Consider the following 22920-nt stretch of genomic DNA (forward strand, 5'->3'; position numbering starts at 1 on the left):
CGCGCATTGCGCCTGCGTCTTCCGCCCGGCCCCGCCCCAGCGGCCGTGCCTCCGGCGCTCCGTCCTCCCGCCCGGCCAGGGACGAGGCGGGGCGGGTACGCGGACACTGCGCCTGCGAGAGTAGGCCCCGCCCCCGATCGGCCCCGCCCCCGGCCAGCCCCGCCCCGCGCCGCGCGGGGCCCTGGGAGGGGCGCAGCGTCCGGCGGCGTCGCGGGCGGCGGGCGGCGGGGCCGCGGGAGGGGCGCGGGGGCAGACAAAGCCGCGGTAATGAATGGAGCGTCCGCCCGCGCCGCCGTCGTCCGCAGCCGGCCGGGAGCCGCCCCAGAGGCCGGGCCGAGGTGAGTGCGCGGGCGCCGCCGCCCCGCCGCCTGCCGCGAGCCCCGTCCCCCGCGGACCGCGCCGGGGCCGGGCCGGGCCGCGCCATTGTCTGCGCCGCGCCGGGGCCAGGGCCGGGGCCAGGCGGGCCGGGGCGCGGTTCCGTGGCCTCGGGGTCCCCGCCCGGCGCCGCCCCGGACCCGCCCCCGCGCGGACCCCGACCCTGACAGCTGGCGCGGGGGCGGCGCCGACTGAGCGGCCGAGTGCCCGGGGTCGGCGCCTGGCCTGGCCCACGTGCCCGCGCCGTTGCTTCCGGGCGGACGGGACGGGGCTCGGGCTCGGGGCGCCGCCTGGGTCCGCCGGGAGCGCGCTGTCCCGGCCACGTCGAGTTACCCCGCGAGCCCGGTCCCTGGGACTTCTCTGGATGTGTCATTCCCGTCCCACCTCCAGGAAGGGCCACCTGGGCCCTGCTTCATGTCTCAGCCCAGACGGGTCCTTGCGACGCGCCCCGAGGCAGGTTATTGTACGTGGTTCTGGGGATGACCGTTCACATTTAATGAATAAAAATATAACTTGCCTTGCGAACCATAATTTCAAATGTTTTTCGACTGCAGTGGTTTTCCTACACCCAAATGCGCTCGCAGTCAGTTTTGTTTCTTCTTTTGTCCCGTTGTGTGACCCACACCGTCTTCGTTGCTAAGAGAATCGCAGCCCCTCGGGCTCCCTTCTGCGCCTTTCTATTCCGGGTGGCCCTGGTAGACCCGGGCACCTCTATGGAAACACGTCCCGGCCAAGCTGAGCCGTCAGAAGCTTCTGTTGGTGTTCTCGTGTTGGTCGAAAGGGAAGTTATTTATTTTGAAGTTAACTCTGATCAGATTACGTTTTTAGAAATCCATTCAGACCTCATAATGAGGCCAGTTTGGTAAAGCAAGGGCATCCTGCGACTTTTTACACAGAAATGTTTTTTATTTTTTCTGTGTATGTCATTCATAGTGATAAAATTGAGACTAGGAAGGATTTGGTTGGGAATTTTTTTTAAGTGCTATGAATAAGCCACATTGTGATTATGAATTAATTGCAATTACTAAACAAAGTTACTTTGCAAGAGGAAAGTTTACAGGAGTTTGATTCCATACTCCGAGGGTTTCCAATGGGACGTCCGTACAAGGCTGCACACTTCCCGTAGTCCTTAAACGGATTATATCTGCCTGTCATGATTGGATATTTTTCAAGAAAAGATCTAGCACAAGTTAAGAGAGACTCTGTGAATCTTGAAAAAGCTTCAGAGGCCCGGTCTTTGAGGTGAGGACACAGTTAATCTATATGGAAAGACTAAGACTTGTAGTCCACTTGACAGGTGGTTACAGGGTCTCCCCCAACACACACTCTTGTCCAGGTAATTCCTGAATAAGGTGGTTGATGTTGTTGGATGTAAAACCTCTGCTCTTTAAGGTCACCTCCTCCCCAACCCCCTCCACACACACAGTGAGTAACTCAGCTGTGCAAAGTATGCCCATAACACCTTGCAGAAAGACTAAAAAAATTACTAGGGGAGCGGACTGACTTCTGTGTGTGTGCAGAGGAGCTGAGAAGCAGCTTCTTTAGCGAAAGGTGTGTGCGTGTGTGTGTGTGTGTGTGTCTCAGATCCTTGGTGAGGAGCCCTGGGGAGTGGACTCCTGGCGGCATGAGGAGCAGGAAGTGACCGTGGTCAGTGCCGTCCTTCACTTTGTTTTGCGTTTTTTTCTTTGCCTGGCTTTAGCTTCTGGTCTCATTCTCTTTGGTGTGGTGGTTGTCTTTTGAGAGGAGGGAGCAGGTGAAACAGCTGGGCGTGGCTCTGCCCAGCCCTGGGGTAGAGGCCAAGCTGGCCCTTCCTTACCAACGTTGTTTCCTTCACTGTTTAAATCTCAGGACCTGAGAATGTACCTATAGGAATTGCTCTTATTTACATTTGGCTGTGTAAGAAAGTCACTGTGCCTTTAGCCCGTGACACCCCTTAGCGGTTTGGTTTTGGCTTTCTGTTTTAGTGTCTGTGGATTCCAGCAGCTCTCTGGCTTCAGCCCTTTCAAGGGTTCGGCCCTCTCTGCATCCCAGCCTTCCAGGCCCTTCTTCTGCTCCCCACTTTTTAGCACCTAGGTTTTTCTACATTCTGCAGTACCTCAGATCCCTTCCTTGGTAATCACTGGATATGTGCTTTTGTAGTTCAAATTCTGGGAGGCATTGTTAGGAATAAAATAAGCTCTTTGCCATTTCTGAGGCGGAGGGGAGCAGGAGAGACAGAGGTGCTTGCCTCTCTGCCTGCTGGGGCCATGGTGGTTTTCAAAGAAGGCCCTGGCCGCAGGGAACATGGTGGTGGTGAGGAGCAGCGTAAACCAGAGAAAAAGGCTCAGTAAGCGCTTCAAGGAGAAACACCGGCAGGTGAGAGCAGGGGTAATCCCAGTTTCTCAGGAAAGCGTGCTCCGGAGACCTCATAGGGAGAGGAGGTTAGAGTCCAGCCCTGAAGGGTCTGGGGGCGATGGCGGAAGCCCCAGGAGAGCATTGTCCCTGAGGTGCAGAGGCAGCCTCACGGCATCCCAGTGCGTACCTCCTGCCCGGCCCAAGGGCCTGCTGCTGAAGCCTCCTCCCAGCTCCCCTGGGTTGTTTCGGGATTCAGGGGACAGGCAGCCTAAATGACCCACACTGGAATGCCGGCCGGCTTCCCACCTCTCATTCTAGGTGAAGGCTGAACTGGAATCCCGGCCAGCTTCCCATCCCTCATTCTAGGTGAAGGCCGAACTGGAATCCCGGCCAGCTTCCCATCCCTCATTCTAGGTGAAGGCTTTTCAGCAGCCATGGTCCATGTCTTTCCCAGCAAAGTCTGTGTGCAGTAGAAACAGCTGATGCTGGCCTGGCCCTGGGGATGGGGTTGTGACTGCTGCAGCCCCCTACCTGATTAGGGTCGGGAGGACCTGGCCCCCCGCCCTTCCTGCCTTGCCACCTCCACAGACAAACCCTGAGGGGCTGACTTCCTCCAAAGCTGCTCCTCATCGAGGCCCACCTGGTGGTCTCTGCTCCACCTGTTTGCTGCAGGGAGCAGGGTCGGGAGCATGTGCATTTGGGAGAGCTCTGGTTGCTCCGTCATAGAAGCCATGCTCCACATCCTGTAAGTGAGAGACCCCCCAGCAGCGTTCAGCCACAGCTGCGATGTCAGGCCTGTCACTAGTGGGACTGCCCGGACCCCCAAGGTATGGGTAACGGCGAGGGTGCTGGTGTTAAATACAGAGGACCCACAAAACCATCTAGCAGACCAATCCATATGACCCTGTCATGTGACCCAGAACATTTCAGGGATGGAACACGGACCGGCTGACCTTAGCGTGGTCGCTGGCTTGCTTTGGAAGGTGCCGTTTCCAAGACGCCCTTACCTGGGTTCCTGAGCACGTCTGACGGAGCAGCTCTGACTCCGGGTTTCTGGAGTCAGACCCCTTGCCACTGTCTTTGACCTTTAGCTTTGGGTTCCCCTTCTCAGTTTGTTTGTTTGTTTGTTTATTCCCACTCTGTCACTCAGGCTGGAGTGCAGTGTTACAATCTCGGCTCACTGCAACCTCTGTCTCCTGGATTCAAGTGATTCTCCTGCCTCAGCTCCCTGAGTAGCTGGAATTACAGGCACCCGCCACCGCACTCAGCTAATTTTTGTTTGTTTTTTGAGATGGAATCTTGCTCTGTCACCCAGGCTGGAGTGCAATGGCACAATCTCAGCTCCCTGCAACCTCTACCTTCCAGGTTAAAGCGATTCTCCTTCCTCAGTCTCCTGAGTAGCTGGGATTACAATAGGCGTGCGCCACCGTGCCCAGTTAATTTTTTTTTGCATTTTTAGTAGAGACGGGGTTTCACCATGTTGGCCAGGGTGGTCTCGATCTCCTGATCTCGTGATCTGTCCACCTTGGCCTCCCAAAGTGCCAGGACAGGACTACAGGCGTGAGCCACCGCGCCCAGCCAGTTTTTGTATTTTTAGTAGAGATGGCGTGTCACCATGTTGGCCAGGCTGGTCTCAAACTCCTGACCTTAGGTGATCCACCCGCCTTGGCCTCCCAAAGGGCTGGGATTACAGGCGTGAGCCACCGTGCCCGGCCCCCTTCTCAGTTTAGCCCAGACCTGGATGTTGGCTTCTGTGTGGGCAGCTGTTGTGAGCCATGGCTCCTGCTGGAATTTGTGGCAGTTGATGCTGCTGTGCACCCCCAGAATAGGTGAAGGTTACTCAGGTGTAGCCCCGAGGGTAGTTTATGTCCTCAGGAGGAGAAACTGCCATGTCCCCGTCTGAACCAGGCCCGGAGTCTTGATGCATAGCTCTTTGCCTCCCTGGGTATACTCGACAGCTTGTTGAGAGTGCATGTGCTCTGAGTTGAAAACGAATATATTTCTGTTGTTTGAAGGTTATTATAAAGTTTCTAACTTACAGAGTTGGCACTCCTATGTCCCTTGCCCCCAGCTGGAGCTACCGTGACTGCCACCCGCTGCCACCTGGCACTTGCTGAACTGTCTTGAAGGAAACTGCAGATATCTGGACACTTCTCTAAGTGTTCTTTCTCCTAAGAAAGGGAAAAGGACATTCTACTGTCTAATGACAGTCGCGTCATCGATGGCGTCTACAAAACGTGACTGTGTCCCTTGGCGTCATCCAGTAGCCAGTCCACGGTCTGAAGTTGTCCCCCAACGTCTTTACTAGCTGTTTTTCCCAACCAGAATCGAGTCCAGGGCCACGTGTCACAGTGGCTGTGAGGTCTCTTTGCGCTCCGGTGCCCCCGGAGCACCCCCTGTGATCTGGCAGTGGGAGGCCTGATTTGATACAGGGGCACGTTTGGGGCGCAGGTGATGCTGTGTGCTGCACTGTGGGCGGAGGCTGTCCCATGAGGACGGATGCGACTTTGCTCACTGGCCCTTTAAATTGTGTCCCTGCCCCCCACAGTTGGCGAGTTAGATGAGGGGGTGTCTCGGGGTGTGTGGATGCTCTGCTCCCATCAGACTTCCACATGCTGTTCGCTGGTCTCCCCAGAACCCGTGGGCAGCGGCACCTTGGCTTTAGTATGCTGTTGTTCCTTTTTTCTTTATTTTTATCTGTGTTTCCCTTCTTTGTTACCTCTTAGAAAATGCTGAGTTCTTTCTCTTTATTACCAATTCTTAGCGGAAAATGGTCTAGTAGACACCTCTGTGGGGACAAATTTTTACTTTTCCTTTGTCTTCCTTGAGTATCAAGGTGGACTAGTGGACTTTTATTTATTCCATGTCATAATCTAGTAAAGCCTTTTGTTTTGTGATGCTCAAATAGCTATAAATGTGACCAGTTGGGAGCCCCTTCCAAGCTGGCCCGTGTCCTTTTCACTCCGCACGTGGTCCTGGGAATGCATCCTTTCTGGCCCAGCGTCCCAGGCTCACGGTGATGTCTTTCCCAGGCCTGCGTCAGCTGCTTCTCCAGAGCGCCTGGGTTCCTTTTAGTGCAGAAAGGCATCTGGACACCGAGGTCCAGGCGGTAAACGTAGTCATTGTGCTCGTCTGTTATTGCTTAATGCCCTCTTCACGGACACAGCTAGAAAATATGTATTTAAAACATTGTGAGTTCAGTCAATTTGAATTGTAGTTAAAATTAATTTTCATTAAAATTATGTAGTTTTGCGGGGTGTGGTGGCTCACACCTGTAATCCCAGCACTTTGGGAGGCTGAGGTGGGGAGACTACTTGAGCTCAGGAGTTCCAGACCAGTCTAGGCAGCGTGGCAGAACCCCATCTTTAAAAAAACATACAGAAATCAGCCGGGCATGATGGTATGTGCCTGGAGTTCCAGCTACTCAGGAGGCTGAGGTGGGAGGATCACTTGAGCCTGGGAGGTTGAGGCTGTGGTAAGCTGCAATCACGTCACTGCACTGCTGCCTGGGCGACAGAGTGAGACCCTGTATCAAAAACAAAACAAAACAAAACAAAAAATACATATATATAGTTTTACTTAATTTCTTTGATTCTTAAATTTATGTTATTCTGAAAAATCTTAATAATATCACTGGCCTTGTTTTGTGCTAAAATGTGCATACAGTAGGTTGTAGAATTACAATACCACTCCTGTAAGAAAACTGCTTCGTTAACTTTGCAGGTTTCTGTTGAGTTCTTTTTGTCCTTAGTTATCTTCCACTTTGGATGAATAAAGTGCTGTATTTTAAAGTTCCTTGACAAATACTCTTGTTTTATTTTTTATTTTATTTATTTTTCCCAAGAAAGAAATAAGACAAATATTCTTTTCTCTGGTTATGTTGCCCATTTGTTTCAGATCATTTTTAGATTTAGGATTTTTTACAGATTTTATGTACAAAATAATTACCTGTTATAAAGGTCAGAACTACATAAAAGCTGCCTTTCTTATCCCCACCGCTCTTCTAAGCAACCTTTTTTTTTTTTTTGAGACAGAGTCTTGCTCTGTTGCCCAGGCTGGAGTGCAGTGGCTCGATCTTGGCTCACTGCATCCTCGGCCTTCCGGGTTCAAGCAATTCTCCTGCCTCAGCCTCCCGAGTAGCTGGGACTACAGGCGCCCACCACCACGCCCAGCTAATTTTTTGTACTTTAGTAGAGATGGGGTTTCACTATGTTGCCCAGGCTGGTCTCGATCTCCTGAGCTCAGGCATTCCGCCCGCCTCGGCCTCCCAAAGTGCTGGGATAATGGGCATAAGCCACCATGCCCGGCCTAGGCAACGCTTTTTACTTCTGCTACGTCCTGTAAAAGTAAGCAAAACACACCCACAACTCATTTCCCCTCCTGTCTTTCACAAAAGTTAGCATGGGCTGTTGACACTGTGTGTGTCTGGTTTTTCTTGTTTGTTTGTTATGAGATGGAGTCTCGCTCTGGATTCAAGCGATTCTTGTGCCTCAGCCTCCTGAGTAGCTGGGACTACAGGCACCCACCACCACGCCCAGCTAATTTTTATATTTTTAGTAGAGATGGGGTTTCACTGTGTTGGCCAGGCTGGCCTCAAACTCTTGGCTGCAAATGATCTGCCTGCCTCAGTCTCTCAAAGTGCTGGGATTACAGATGTGAGCCACCACACCTGACCTGTTTGTTTTGAGATAGCGTCTGGCTCTGTTGCCCAGGCTGGAGTGCAGTGGCCTGATCTTGGCTTACTGCAGCCTCGACCTCACGGGCTCAAGTGATTTTCTCACCGTACCCTCCTGAGTAGCTGGGACTACAGGCGCATGCCACCATGCCAGCTGATTTTTTTCAAATTTTTTGTAGAGATGGGAGTCTCACTATGTTACCCAGGCTGGTCTTGAACTCTTGGGCTCAAACGATTTACCTGCCTTGGCCTCCCAATGTGCTGGGATTACAGGCGTGAGCTGCCGTGGCTGGCCCGTGCGTGTCTGGTTTTTCTGCTCAGCACATGTATGAATGTGTGGGTCCTATTGACGGGCTCTGATCCTTTGCCGTGGGATGCCGCTGTGACTGACGTTGCCGTGTGTTGCATTTTTTGTGTTTCTGGTGAGGACTGTCTTCAGGCCTGTTCGTAGCGTGTGGTTGCTGGGTGGGAGGATACATGTAATTTTGGTGAGTGCTTCCAAGTTCCCCCGCACAGGCCTGCACCCTGTCAGCACTGCGGGAGAGGGCCTGACCAACAGAGGGCATTACTAAGCATTTGGATTTTTGCCAGGATGGTAGGGTGAGAAGGGGTATCTTGAACGGGTTTTCATTTAATTTGCTTCAATCTGAATGTGAAAAATGAAAAAACTGTGCTTTACTGAATTGGATGTAGCACGGAGCAGTTGAGATCATTGAATGCAAGTGGCTCATTTTGTTAGTAAGTCCCCGAGGGCGGTTGGCCCTGTGCGTGGAACCTGTATGCAGCGGCCCCAACGCTTCTGCCGCAAAGTCGCTTGGAAGGTGGTTTCTCTTTCTTATTTTTTGTGCGGCGGAGGCCTTACTTTTTTGCTGAGACTGGACTTGATCTCCTGTGCTCAAGTCTCCCACCTTGGCCTGCAAGTAGCTGGGACTACGGGCGTAAGCCACTGCGCCCAGCCTAGTGTAGCTTTATAAGTGTGTTTTTAAACCTTTTTTATTTTAAAGTGTGGCACAGATACAGAAACTGAATAAAATCAGTGTCTAGCGTAATGAGTCATATGATAAGATGGACACAGTTGTAACTGGTGCTTGGGTCAAGAGGTGCTTGCCAGCTTCCAGAGCCCCTGTGCGTGCCGCCCCAGCCCCTCCCAGCAGAGGCTGCCTCAATCTTACTGTTACAGCAGCTACTTCCTTATTCTTTGTTGTTTTGACTGAACTGAGTACCTCTAAATATTAGTTAAGTTTTTCCTTTTTTTTTTTTTTTTTTTTTTAGACGTAAGTCTTGCTCTGTCGCCCAGGCTGGAGTGCAGTGTCGTGATCTCGGCTCACTGCAACCTCTGCCTCTTGGGTTCAAGCAATTCTCCTGCCTCAGTTTCCTGAGTAACTGGGATTACAGGTGCCCACCACCATGCCTGGCTAATTTTTGTAGTTTTAGTAGAGACAGGGTTTCACCCTGTTAGTCAGGCTGGTCTCGAACTCCTGACCTTAGGTGATCCACCTGCCTCAGCCTCCCAAAATGCTGGGATTACAGGTGTGAGCCACCGCGCCCGGCCAGCCTTTCAGTCTGAATCTACAGGTTACATTATCCACCCCGCCTCCCGTGGAAGTATTTTCTGAGGTAACTTGGTGGTTGGACTCGTGCATCTCACGGTCTAGATTTTGCTGGCTGCATTCTTCTGGAGAGGCCCAGTGTGTTCCTCTATCCTTTGGTTTCCTGTAGATTGTGTTTGGTTGGTTGGTTGGTTGGTTGGTTGGTTGGTTGGTTGGTTTTGAGGCAGGGTCTTGCTTTGTGGCCCAGGATGGAGTGCAGTGGTGCTCCCGGGCTCAAGTGATTTTCCCACCTCAGCCTCCCTAATAACTGGGACCACAGGCACGCATCACCACACCCAGCTAAGTTTAAAAAAATTTTTTGTAGGCCGGGTGTGGTGGCTCACGCCTGTAATCCCAGCACTTTGGGAGGCCGAGGCGGGCGGATCATGAGGTCAAGAGATTGATACCATCCTGGCCAACATGGTGAAACCACGTCTCTACTAAAAATACAAAAATTAGCTGGGCGTGGTGGCGAGTGCCTGTAATCCCAGCTGCTCAGGAGGCTGAGGCAGGAGAGTTGCTTGAACTGGGGAGGCGGAGGTTGCGGTGAGCTGAGATCGCGCCACCGCACTCCAGCCTGGGGACAGAGCGAGACTCCGTCTCAAAAAAAAAAAAAAAAAGTGTGATGTTCTGGCTGAGTTATTGCTTCTTTATGTAGTAGATGAACTATTAAACCTCTTCTTATCCACTCTCTGGTGTTATAGTTCATGGAGAAAACTGAAGATAAATGCCTGATTCTTTTTTTAAATTCATCAGTTTTCACAATGATGAATCATTTTCCTATCAGCCTCCAGAGGTGACCAGTTAGGGATTTGATGTTGGTATTGATGAACTAATGAATTTAAACATATTTGGGATGTTAAATTCTGTCCTCTTTGGACAGTGAGAGCCCCTACAAGCTGGCTCCTGGATCCTTTTGACATCATTCCTGAACTCTCTCAGAGGTTTCTGGCTGTCTGATATGTTCTGTGCTCATCTTGTATTTTTCCTGCTCCAGACCTGAAATAAGCCATTTCTTCAGCTCTGGTTTCTTTTAATGGCTTGGAAGTTTCAAAACCACAGTCTGCACGTGACAGGTGCTCACTGCTGTTGGGTTGGCCGCTGGTTCTAGGCCTCTGCTGGAGTGTGTGATCTGCTTTCTGACGGCAGGGCGTTCACATGGGCGTGCTTTAATCTTACGTCTCCGTCCTCTTTTTCCACTGAGAGTGCTGGTGTCAAGGACAGTGGAGATGAGAGAATTGGAATATCGCATAATGTCTCATCTGTTTTATCTCTTGCTACAAACATCACAATCTCAAAATAACAATGGCAGTACAACTGCCACCTATATCATTACTGAAAACAGTGAAGATATTTTTTGCCTAAGTCTTCCCATTCTGTGTAGTTATGCAGGGTCTCAACTACAGAGTGTGTAGCCATTACGTACTACAGATGCTCCGCAACTCAGGACACGGCCACGTCCGATAAACCCATCAAAGTCGAAAATGCACTTAATACCTGATTGGAGCCTGGGCATGGTGGCTTACGCCTACAATCCCAGCACTTTGGGAGGTTGAGGTGGGAGGATCACTTGAGCCTGGGAGTTTGAGACCAGCCTCAGCAACCTAGTGAGACCCCCTCTCTACAAAAAATGTTTTAAAATATTAGCCAGGTGTGGTGACACTCAGGTGTAGTTCCAGCTACTCAGGAGGCTGAGGCAGGAGGATTGCTTGGGCCCAGCAGTTTGAGGCTACGGTGAGCTGAGATTGTGTACTGCACTCCAGCCTGAGCGTCAGAGTGAGACCCTGTCTCCAAAAAAAAAAAAAAAAAGCCCTGATTAAACCATCGTAGAGCTGAAAGATTGCGAGTCAAACCATCGATTAAGTTCAGATGCTCCTTGATTGACCATGGGGTTCTATCCCAGCAAGCCCCCTCCCCCCCGCCGTGAAGTCAGAAACCACGGAGTCCAGCTATTGTGCTGTGTTTCTCCCCCACAAACCCTTATTCAGTCCTAGCTCTGCAAGTGACGGCAGCCCCGGGTCTCACTAAGGGCAGGGGTGTGTTCTGAGAAATGCGTTACTCAGCGATGTTGTCGTTGTGTGAACCTCATAGAGTGCACCTACACAAACCCAGATGGTATAGCCTGTCACTCCGAGGCTGCAACTCTGCACAGCAGTTACTACACTGAAGCCTGTAGGCATTTGTAACACCGTGGCAAGTATTTGTGTGTCCAAACAGAAAAGGCACAGTAAACAGACGGTGTTGTTATCTTATGTAGCCACTGTGGGGTGCGCTGCTCTTTGCCAAGTGAGGTGTTGCTGTGCAGCACGTGACTGTGTGTGTTAAATGCTTACACGGGGGCCGGGCGCAGTGGCTCACGCCTCTAATCCCAGCACTTTGGGGGCTAAGGCGGGCGTAACTCCTGAGTTCAGGAGTTCGAGACCCGCCTGGCCAACATGGTGAAACCCCGTCTCTATTAAAATACAAAAAAAAATAATAATAACAACCCGTCTCTATTAAAATACAGGTGTGGTGGCAGGCACCTGTAATCCCAGCTACTCAGGAGGCTGAGGCAGGAGAATGGCTTAAACCCGGGAGGCAGAGGGTGCAGTGAGCAGAGATCACACCACTGCACTCCAGTCTGGGCGACAGAGTGGACAAAAGTAAAAATAAATGCTCACATTGGGTCCTCATGTTTCTGTTGTGTTTTGGTTGAGGTTTGCTCTCCGGTAGATCTCTCAGGAAGGACTCATGGAACAAGATTTCTTGACTTCCTGCATCTTGATAGTAGTTTTTCTGCATTCATTGTGCTCGAAGGTCAGTTTGGCTTAGTATAAAATCCTTGGTTCACATTTTCTTTTTTTTTTTTTTTCCCTTTAATTTTTTGTAGAGCTGGGGGTCTCACTATATTGCCCAGGCTGGTCTCAAACTCCCAGCTTCAAGCAGCCCTCCTGCCTCCACCTCCCGATGCTGATTATACGCGTGGGCCACTGTGCCTGGCTAGTTCACTTTTTTCCTTGAATATCTTAACTATGTTATTCTATGGTCTTCTAGAATAAAGCATTGCTGTCAAAATCATGACAGTTTTTTCTTTCCAAGTGACTTTGTACTTTGCCTGAGAGCCCAAAGGATTTCTTTTAAGTCTAGTAATAAATTCGTGTTATTAGTTGAGGATGGATTTTCTCAGTCCCTTTCACTATGTGGCTTGACAATTTCTAATCCAGGAAAGGTTTTTAAGCGTTTAGTATTCTGTTCTCTTGCCCTGTCCCCTCCTGTTTCTGGGGTGGCTGTTCTGATTGTACCTATGTTGGATCTTCTTTACGTGTCTTTTAAATTGGTCCGTTTCTCTTGAGTCTTTTTTAATCCCCTCATTTCTCTTTCATTAAAAAAAAATTGTGTTTCCCTTTCATTTATCTAAAGCTGTCATCTGTGGAGTTTGTTCTCCTGTTTCTTCTTTTTTAGGTCTTCATTCTTGAAGTCATATTTTACTTTTATTTTTAGTGTTTTTGTGGGACCTATAATCTCACATCAGAATTTTTCTATCCTGATTTATGTTGTTTCTTTATATCATTTTCTTAATTTCTTTAGTTTCTTTGCAATAGGAAGTTACCGTTTTCATTTAATTTGAGGTCACATTTTTCTGTGAGCGTATTTCATTATCTGCAGTGATGTTTTTCTGCTCTTTATTTTTTCTCATACCCTTCTGTGAGATTTGACAGAATTCTTTTCTGTTGCCTATTATATTAGTTTTCTAGTGCTGCTTTAACAAATTACCACAAACCGAGTGGCTTCACACAAACGGAAATTAGGAGTCTGAAATCTGAGATGGGCCTCACTGGGCTAAATCAAGATGCTGGCGGCTGTTGAACGGTGGCTCTCAGGGCAAATGCACGTTCTTACCTCTTGCGCCTTCAGGAGGTCACCTGCCTTCCTTGGCTTGCATTGGTTTGGTTTGCTGTTTTTTCTAGTGTTTTCTTTTAGGTGAGTACTTTATTGACTGGAGGTCATCTTTTCTAACACAGGTATGTAGAGCTTTCAGTTTCTTGCTAACCACCACTTCAGCTGCATCTCATCCATTTGGTGGGTTGTATTTTTATTGTCATTCAGTTGAAAACACTTTCCAGTTTCCCCTCACAGTTTGTTTTTCACCCGTGAGTTATTTAGAATTGTATTTTGTTTTCAAATAATTGCTTATTTCCCAGATTTCTTTCTTTTGTTTTATAATTTAACTCCATTGTGTTTAGAGGACTTGTATAGTTTCAGTCCTTTTGAAATGCCCAATGCATATGTTATGGGCCGGCATGTGGTCTATACTGTGGGAGGTTCCCTGGGCCCCTGAAGAAGCGTGTGCCAGGCGGCAGTGGGAGCGGCGGTCGGGGAGGCACTCCGGTGCGTCCACTGGGTCAGTTGGCTGACGGTATTGCTCAAGTCTTCTCTGTTCTCGCTGACTTTCTGTCTAGTTCTGGGTGGCCTGGTAGGCCCAGCAGCTTCTCTTCCTGCGAGTTTTTGCCCCAGAAAGAAGTGTCAGCTGTTTTGTTTTGCCCCAGATCGGACCTTGGACCCTGACTCTCCTCTGCTTTGCAGATGTGCAGAAAGTCACCCACCTCAGCAGCTTGGTTCTGTGGGCCGTCCAGTGATACCTGTTGGCTACTTGGGGATGCTCGGTGTATCACACGCTTGATGACATCTTTCTTTTCCAGCTGCCAGATCTAATACCATCTAGGCCTTGTAATACTGACTGCAAGGGGGCTTCCATCCTGATACACCCATCATCAATTAAAAATATCCTCAGTGGAAAATGCATTTAATACACCTGACCTGCCGAGCATCATAGCTTAGTCCAGCCCCCCTCAAATGTGCTCAGACACTTACATGAGCCCACAGTTGGGCAGAATCACCTGACACAAAGCCTGTTTTGTCATAAAGTGTTGAATATCTCATGTAAGAGTGTCACACCATATGTTGTTAGCCTAGGAAAAGATCAACATTCAGAATTCAAAGTACAGTTTGTACTGAATGCCAGTGGCTTTCACACCATCGTAAAGTTGCAGGTTCGTAGGTTGAACCGTCATTAAATCAGGGACCCACTTACCCATATTCATGGTTTGTCCCTTCCACTTACATTTGTTGGTTAACGGAAAGACCTTGTCAGTCTTCTTTTTTGTTGTTGTTGATAACATCAGAGGATTGTGGTTTTGCTGTTCTAGTTTACCTTTTATTGAGAGATTTGGGGAAACTAAAAAATAAAATATAGGCAGTGTTACAAGCAAACAAATGAGCTTACTATATTTCAAATGAATAAAATAACTACACTTAAGGAAGGAAGCTGGCTGAGGCTGGTGGATCACCCAGGATCAGGAGTTCGAGACCGGCCTGGGCAACGTGGTGAAACCCCATCTCCACAAAAAATGCAAAAAATTAACTCGGTGGTGGCACACACCTGTCATCCCAGCTACTGAGGAGGCTGAGGTGGGAGGATTACTTGAGCTCATGAGGCGGAGGTTGCAGTGAGCCAAGATTGTGCCACTGCACTCTAGCCTGGGCAACAGAGTGAGACTGTCTCCTCCAACAAAAAAGAAAAATGAAAACTGACCCAAGAAACTCTTGGACACGATGTGATTATAAACCTTCAAGTATAAAGATAAAAATTATAAATGAATTGTGATCTCCAGCTAGAAGGCTGGTTTTCTTGGTGGCCTGGGTTAGTAATTCTGCAGCTACTTTATGCATGTGTTGTAGGGTTGAGCAAATGAGGAAATCTGCCAGGAGAGTGGGAGCCCAGCCTCCCAGAGGTGGATTGAAACGTCACGGATGCAGGCCGGGCGCAATGGCTCACGCCTGTAATCCCAGCACTTTGGGAGGCCAAGGCAGGCGGATGACCTGAGATTGGGAGTTTGAGACCAGCCTGACCAACATGGAGAAACCCTGTCTCTACTAAAAATACAAAAAAAAAAAAAAAAAAAAAAAAAAAATTAGCCGGGTGTGATGGTGTATGCCTGTAATCCGAGCTGCTTGTGAGACTGAGGCAGGAGAATCACTTGAACCCAGGAGGCGGAGGTTGGGTGAGTCGAGATCGTGCCATTGCACTTCAGCCTGGGCAACGAGAGCAAAACTGTCTCAAAAAAAAAAAAAAAAAAAAGGAAAAAGAAAAAAAGAAAAGAAAAATCACGGTTGTGGAAAGGGGGATGCTCAGTCTTGTGATCTCAGGGTCAGGGCAGAGTTGGCGGTGTCAGTGTGACGTTGTGGCTTTGATTCACGTACACACATGCATGTTGGTGTGTGTGTTTATGGGTTCTGGTGCTTCCGCTGGAAGGGCCTAAAGGGCACCCGTAACAGTGAGTGCACGGCTGCCTGCCTCGTACCCGCGTGGCGGTTACCCACCTCGGGCCTTTATGGCAGTGCTCGTCCTCCAGACCAGATGGTTTCATCTCTGCCTGGAGAACACTCTTGCGTGGACTTTAGTGTGGGTCACTTAGAGACACGTTCTGTGTTTGGTTTGTCTGATGGTGTTTTTTAGTTCCTGTTTATTCCTCAGGGAATATTTGTGCTGCTTACTGAATTCTGGTTTGGCTCTCATTTTTCACAGCTTTGAAGATGTCATTCCTCTGTCTCCTGGTTTACATTGTTTCTCTTAAAAAGTCAGCAGTGTATCTCATTGGTTTTTTTCTTAAAATAGCTTTCATGGAAATAATCTGATATACGTAAAAGTGGAAAGGGTAGCATAATAAACCCTGTGCACACATCCCCAGCTTCAGAATTACCAGTTCACAGCCATTCCCATTTCATCTGTGTCCTCCACTCACTTTTTAAAAAGTTTTGTTTTTAAAAAGAATTTCAACTTTGATTTTAGATTCATCAGGCACATGTGCAGGTTCACGACATGGTATATTGCGTGATGCTGAGTTTGGGATAAGAATGATTATCGCCCAGATCGTGAGCATGGTACTCAATAGGTTGTTTTTCAGTCTTGTCCCCTCCTCCCTTCCTCCCTCCCTCACTCCTCACTCTCGCAGTCCCAGCGCCTGTGGTTCTCATCTTTATGTCCCTGTGTACCACATGCTTAGCTCCCACTGATAGGTGAGAACATGTGGTATCCGGTTTTCTGTTCCTGTGTTTGTTTACTTAGGATGATGGTCTCCAGCTGCATGCATGTTGCTGCAAGGGACATGATTTTGTTCTTTTTTATGGCTGCATAATATTCCATGGTGTGGATATACCACATTTTCCTTATCCAGTCCACCATTGCTAGGCACGTAGGTTGATTCCATGTCTTTGCTATTGTAAATAGTGCTGTGATGAACATACATGTGTACGTGGGGTTTTTTTGTAGAATGATTTATTTCTTTGGGTACATACCTGGTAGTGGCATCACTGGGTCCAGTGGTAGCTCTGTTTTTAGTTCTTCGAGAAAACTCCACACTGCTCTCCGCAGTGGCTGAACTCATTGACATCCCTGCCAGCAGTGCTTGAGTTTCCCTTTTCTCTGCAGCCTCTCCAGCATCTGTTATTTTTTTCTTTTTTAAATAAAAGCCATTGTGACGGGTGTGAGATGGTATCTCGTTGTGGTTTTGATTTGCACTTCTCTGATGACTGTTGATGTCGAGCATTTTTTCACGTCTGTTGGCCACTTTTATGTCTCCTTTCGAGAAGTATCTGTTCATGTCCTTTGCTTGCTTTTTAATGGGGTTATTTTATTTCTTGTTAAGCTTCTTATAGATTCTGGATTTCAGACCTTTGTCAGATGCATAGTTTGCAGATATTTTCTCTTATTCAGTGGGTTTTCTGTTTATTCTGTCGATGGTCTCCTTTGCTGTGATAGTTTCAGCTATGCAGAGGCTCTTTAGTTAGGTCCCAGTTGTCAATTTTTGTTTCTGTTACAATCCACTCAATTATTTTGAAGCAAATACCCAAAATCATAATTCACGTAGCTACATTTCAGTAAGTATTTTTAAAAGATAGATTTTTTTTTTTTTTTGAGATGGAGTCTCACTCTGTTACCCAGGCTGGAGTGCAGTGGTGCAATCTTGGCTAACTACAACCTCCATCTCCAGGGTTCAAGCAATTCTCATGCCTCAGCCTCTCAAGCAGCTGGGATTACAGGTGTGCACCACAATGCCTGGCTAATATATTTTTTTTTAGTAGAGATAGAGTTTCACCATGTTGGCCAGGCTGGTCTCAAGCTCCTGGGCTCAAACAATCCATCTGCCTCAGCCTCCCAAAGTGCTAGGACTACAGGCATGAGTCACTGTGCCTGGCTTAGAATTCTCTTTTAAAAGTTAATTCATCAGCACTTTGGGAGGCCGAGGCAGGTGGATCACGAGGTCAGGAGTTCGAGACCAGCCTGGCCAATGTGGTGAAACCCCGTCACTACTAAAAATACAAAATTAGCTGGGTGTGGTGGCACGCACCTGTAATCTCAGCTACTCAGGAGGCTGAGGCAGGAGAAAGCTTGAACCTGGGAGGCGAAGCTTACAGTGAGCCGATATTGCCACTGCACTCCAGCCTGGGCGACAGAGCGAGACTCTGTCTCAAAAATAAAAAAAAAGTTACATTTTCAGTATAATGTAGTCTGGTAAGCGTGCAATAGCATGACGTCTAAAACAATGTACCTACCTTGATTTTTAAAAAGCTTGTTGCTGAAAATGCCAACAGTCATCTGAGCCTTCAGCAACTCATAATCTCAGCTGGGAGGAGATGTTGCCTTGGTGTCCAGGGCTGCTGACCAATCAGAGTGCAGATTGCTGAAGGGTGGGGTGGCTGTGACTATTTATTTATTTATTTATTTTTGAGACAGAGTCTTACTCTGTCGCCCAGGCTGGAGTGCAGTGGTGTGATCTCAGCTCACTACAACCTCCACCTCCTGGGTTGAAGCGATTCTCCTGCCTCAGTAGCTGGGATTACAGGTGCACGCCAACATGCCCAGCTAATTTTTGTATTTTTAGTAGAGACGAGGTTTCACCATGTTGGCCAGGCTGGTCTCGAACTCTTCACCTCGTGATCCGCCTGCCTCGGCCTCCCAAAGTGCTGGGATTACAGGCGTGAGCCACCGCGCCCGGCTGACAATTTCTTAAAATAAGACAATGAAGTTTGCTACATCGATTAACTCTTCTAGGAAAGAGTTCTCCATAGTGTACATTTTACCCACAGTAGAACTTCTTTCAGAATTGTAGTCAATCCTCTCAAACGCTGCTGCTGTTTTATCAATTATGCTTATAGAATATTCCAAAATCTTTATTGTCATTTTAACAGTGTTCATAGCATCTTCACCACGAGTAGATTCCATCTCAACAAACTAGTTTCTTTGCTCATCCCTAAGCAGCAGCTCCTCATTCACTCAAGTTTTATCCTAAGAGTACAGCAATTCCGCCGTATCTTTGGGTTCTGTGTATAATTCTAGTCTTTGCCCTTTCCACCAAATCTGCAGTTACTTCCTCCATTGAAGTCTGAGCCCCTCAGAGTCATCCATGAGGGTTAGAATTAACTTCCTTCAACCCATTCTCCTGGTGATGTTGGTATTTTCCCCTCCCAGGAATCACACATGGTTTTGTTTTTGTTGTTTTTTAGAGACATGGTCTTGCTCTGTCACCGAGGCTAAAGTGCAGTGTCACGATCACAGCTCACTGCAGTCTCAACCTCTTGGTCTCAAGCGAACCTCCCATCTCAGCCTGCCAGGTAGCTGGGACTCCAGGTGTATGCCACCAAGCCTGGCTAATTTTTATTTATTTTTTTTTTTTTTCCTGAGATGGAGACTCACTCCATCGCCCAGGCTGGAGTGCAGTGACGTGATCGCGGCTCACTGCAACCTCTGCCTCCCAGGTTCAAGCGAATTCTCCTGCCTCAGCCTCCCGAGTAGCTGGGACCGCTGGCACCTGCCGGCTAATTTTTTTGTATTTTTAGTAGAGACAGGTTTCACCATGTTAGCCAGGATGGTCTCGATCTCCTGACCTTGTGATCCACCCGCCTCGGCCTCCCAAAGTGCTAGGATTACAGGCGTGAACCACCGCGCCCAGCCAATGTTTTAATTTTTTGCAGAGCTGGGGTTTTGCCATGTTGCCCAGGCTGGTCACAAACTCCTGAGCTCATGCAGTCCACCTGCCTTGGCCTCCCAAGGTGCTGGGATTACAGACATGAGCCACTACAGCCAGGGATTTCCTTCAAGAACTCTCCTTTGCATTCACGTCTTGGCTGTTGGTACAAGAGTCCTCGCGTTGGCCTCTCTCAGCTTTAGACGTGCCTTCATCACTAAGCTTAATCATTTCTATCTTTTGAAAATGAGAGACATGATACTTCCTTTCACTTGAACATGTGGAGGATTAATCGGCCTAATTCTAATTTCTCGTGTGTCTCAGGGAAGAGGGAGGCTGGAGGAGAGGGAGAGGGACGGGGAACTGCTGGTTGATGGAGCAATTAGGACACACATTTATCAGTTAAGTTCACGTCTTACATGGGTGTGGTTTGTGGTGCCTCATGTTAATTACAATGGTAGCATTAGAGAGTACTGATCACAGATCACCATAACAGATACCATGATAATGGAAAAGTGTGAAATATTGCCAGAATTACCAAAATGTGACACACAGGTGGAGAGCCCCTGCTGTTAGAAAATGGCACCGATGGACGTGCTTGATGCAGGATTGCCACAAACCTCCAATTTGGGGGAAAAAAAAGTATCTGCAAAGAGCAGTAAAGCGAGGTGCGGTGATATGAGGTGATACGAGGTATTGGGTCTTCCCACCTCCTCACCCCCACCCTGCAGCCCCAAGAAAGGCTCAGAGAGAGTCAAGACCAACCTAGAATGAGATGTCTGTTTTGAAGAGAGAACAGCTGGGTTCTTCTCGACCCACAGGGATGCACGGCCCACCTTGTAGGTTGGAGCGAGGAGCGTGGAGGACAAGATCATCCTGGAATGAGAACATAAGGGCTGGGGAATGGGGCGGCGCTGCCACCAGGGAGGAGAGATGCCTGAAATTAGAAAGGACATTCCTGGGGAGCTGGCCCGTGCCGAGAACAAGAATGAGCTTGAGTCCTGTGACCTCTCTGAACTCTCTTACTCTTTAGCTCTAGTACTGTTTTGTAGAGGCCTTACAACCTTTATGACATCGATGGCCCTGTTGTCTGCCCATCAAGGCAGTTCTGATTTTCTCTGACAGCCGCCTCCTGCCTGGGCAGACTCCCATCCAGTGCTGTGTAGAATATGCCGAGGGGAAGCACTCACTCTTTCACTGATGAGTATGATGGGAGCTGCACTGTTTCCCGGATGCCTCTCATAAGGCTGAAGATGTTTCCTTCCATTCCTGGTTTGTGCAGAGTTTTTGCTGTGAATAGAGGTAGAAGTGTTGGCAAATGTTTTTCTACATCGAATGACGTGCCCATATGGTTTTCCTCCTTTTGCTAATGTATTGTTTTAATTTTTTTTTTTTTTTTTAGATGGAGTCTTGCTCTATCTCCCAGGCTGGAGTGCAGTGGTGCGATCTTGGCTCACTGCAACTTCTGCCTCCCAGGTTCAAGCGATTCTCCTGCCTCAGCGTCCCAAGTAGCTGGGATTACAGGGGCCCACCACCATTTTTGTATTTTTAGTAGACGTGGGATTTCACCAGTTTGGCCAGGATGCTCTTGATCTCCTGACCTCGTGATCCAGCTGCCTTGGCCTCCCGAAGTGCTGGGATTACAGGCGTGAACCACCATGCCCAGCCTTTTTTTTTTTTTTTTTTTTTTTTTTTTTTTTTTTTTTTTTTTTGAGACGGAGTCTCACTCTGTCGCCAGGCTGGAGGGCAATGGCTCGATCTCAGCTCACTGCACCTCGACCTCCCGTCCAGGTTCAAGCGATTCTCCTGCCTCAGCCTCCTGAGTAGCTGGGAAAACAGGTGCGTGCCACCATGCCCGGCTCATTTTTGTATTTTTAATAGAGACGGGGTTTCACCATGTTGGCCAGGCTGGTCTTGAATGCCTGACCTCAGGTGATCTGCCCACCTTGGCCTCCCAAAGTGTTGGGTTTACAGGTGTGAGCCACTGCACCCGGGCTGTTTTAATTTTTTGACTATTAAACCAACCTTTTATTCCTGTGATGAATCATGACGTATTATCTTTGATACATAGTGCTTAATTTAATTTGTTACAGTTTTGTTAAGGATTTTTTTTCTGTGTTCATAGGGTATCAAGTTGTTTCTTTTATCGTAATGTCTTTGCTGGTTTTGGTATCAGGTTAATGCTGCTGATATAAAGAATTGGGAGGTGTTTCTTCCTTTATTTTCTGGAAGAATTTGTATTTTTTTTTTCTTTAATGTTTGGTAGAATTCACCACTGAAGTCATCTGGGCCTCGGAGTTTCTCTGTGGGAAGGTTTTTCAACTATAAGTTCAATTTGTAAATAAAAGGCTAATCAGGTTATTCTTGAGTTTTTGTAGTTTCTGTCTTTCAAGTAATTTGTCCATTTCATCTGAGTTGCATAATTTATTTTCTTTTTTTTTTTTTCTTTTTTTTGAGACGAGTCTTGCTCTGTCACCCAGGCTGGAGTACAGTGGCGCCATCTTGGCTCACTGCAGCCTCCATCTCCCGGGTTCCAGGGATTCTCCTGCCTCAGCCTCTCAGGTAGCTGGGGTTACAGGTGCGCACCACCACGCCTGGCTAATTTTTGTATTTTTAGTAGAGACAGGGTTTCACCATGTTGGCCAGGCTGGTCTCGATCTACTGACCTCAGGTGACCTACCTGTCTTGGCCTCCCAAAGAGCTGGGATTACAGGCGTGAGTCACCCCGCCCAACTTGTCCATTTCATCTGAGTTGCAGAATTTATTTTTATAAAATTTTTTATATGTTTCCTTACTATCCTTTTATATATGTAGGATCTGTAGTGATACTCCCTCTCTCATTCCTGGTAGTGGTAAATTCTGTCTTCTCCATTTTTTTCTCTAATCAATATTTGTAGAAGCTTATCAATTTTATTGCTCTTTCCCAAGAACCAGAGTTTAGTTTCATTGATTTTTTTTCTTTTTTTTTTATTTCATTGATTTCACATCTTTGTTTTTTTCTTGCTGCTTACTTTGGGATTAAATTTGCTTTACTTTTGTGTTTTTTTTCTTTGATACTGCGTGTAATATAAAAGTGTTATTTATTTGAAAATAGTTTGGATTTTTTCAGATATTATTGTATTGCTGAAGTTTTATTCAGTTCCTTTGTGAGAAACCGTTCTTTGATTTTGGTTCTTTTAAATGTATTGAGGTTTGCTTTATTGTCCAGAGAAGAGTCTGTCTTGGTGAAGGTTTTGTGTACACTTGTAAATAATGTGTATTCCGTTGTTGTTGGACTGCTCAATAAATGCCCATTAGGTCAACTTGGATAATAGTGTTGTTTTGAATCTTCCGTATCTTTACTGATTTTTATGTACCTGTTCGTTACTTATTGAATAGTTCTGTGGAAATCTCCATCTGTGATGGTGACTTATCTTGTCTCCCTTTAGTTCTCTCAGCTTTGCTTCGTGGTTTTGAAGGTCTCTTTGCAGGTATATGCACCTTTGGGAGAATGCGCTCTGGATGAATTGACCCCCTTATAATTTTGTGATGTTGTTTGTTATATTTAGTATGTTATTCTTAAATCTTTACCCGGTATTAATGTCGCCACTCCAGCTTTCTCTCGGTTTGTATTAACATGGTATACCTTTTTCCATCCATTTGTTTTTAGCCCTTTTCCTGTTTGCCCTGAGAACACTCACTGGCAGTGCTTGCAGCTGCAGCGTTTACCCCGAGATAAGTTTGCCACGAAATCTCTCGTTTTCATGATGACTTCTGCATTGCTCGAGTATATCGACTTTGGAAACAAAAGACCTCGTTCTATTTATGGCATTCTGTTTTTAGTAGTGGTATTTCCATTTACAAAATATAGGAATTCTCAGTTGCTGAAAACGTCAAATCCCAGAAGACACAGCGTTCCCACACGTGGTGTTAACATCGTTCCCAGTTGCTGGCCAAAGATTAT

The 22920-nt window shown here is 47.7% G+C and overlaps 1 protein-coding gene across 3 annotated transcripts in view; it reads left to right on the forward strand.

Annotated features, from left to right (window-relative positions):
• The first annotated feature begins 192 nt into the window (after positions 1-192).
• ZBED4 (zinc finger BED-type containing 4) overlaps positions 193-22920 on the forward strand; it is a 39366-nt gene continuing 16638 nt past the window's right edge. Inside the window, exon 1 of one of the 3 annotated variants that reach the window (XM_024352737.3) lies at positions 193-338. The gene's annotated coding sequence lies outside the window, so the exon portion shown is untranslated. Of the gene's footprint in view, positions 339-682; positions 839-22920 lie in introns of those variants that run through there. The other 2 variants (XM_024352738.3, XM_016939449.4) reach the window with 2 other exon arrangements.

The sequence above is a fragment of the Pan troglodytes genome, chromosome 23, assembly GCF_028858775.2.
Source record: "Pan troglodytes isolate AG18354 chromosome 23, NHGRI_mPanTro3-v2.0_pri, whole genome shotgun sequence".
Classification (NCBI taxonomy): Eukaryota; Metazoa; Chordata; class Mammalia; order Primates; family Hominidae; genus Pan; species Pan troglodytes.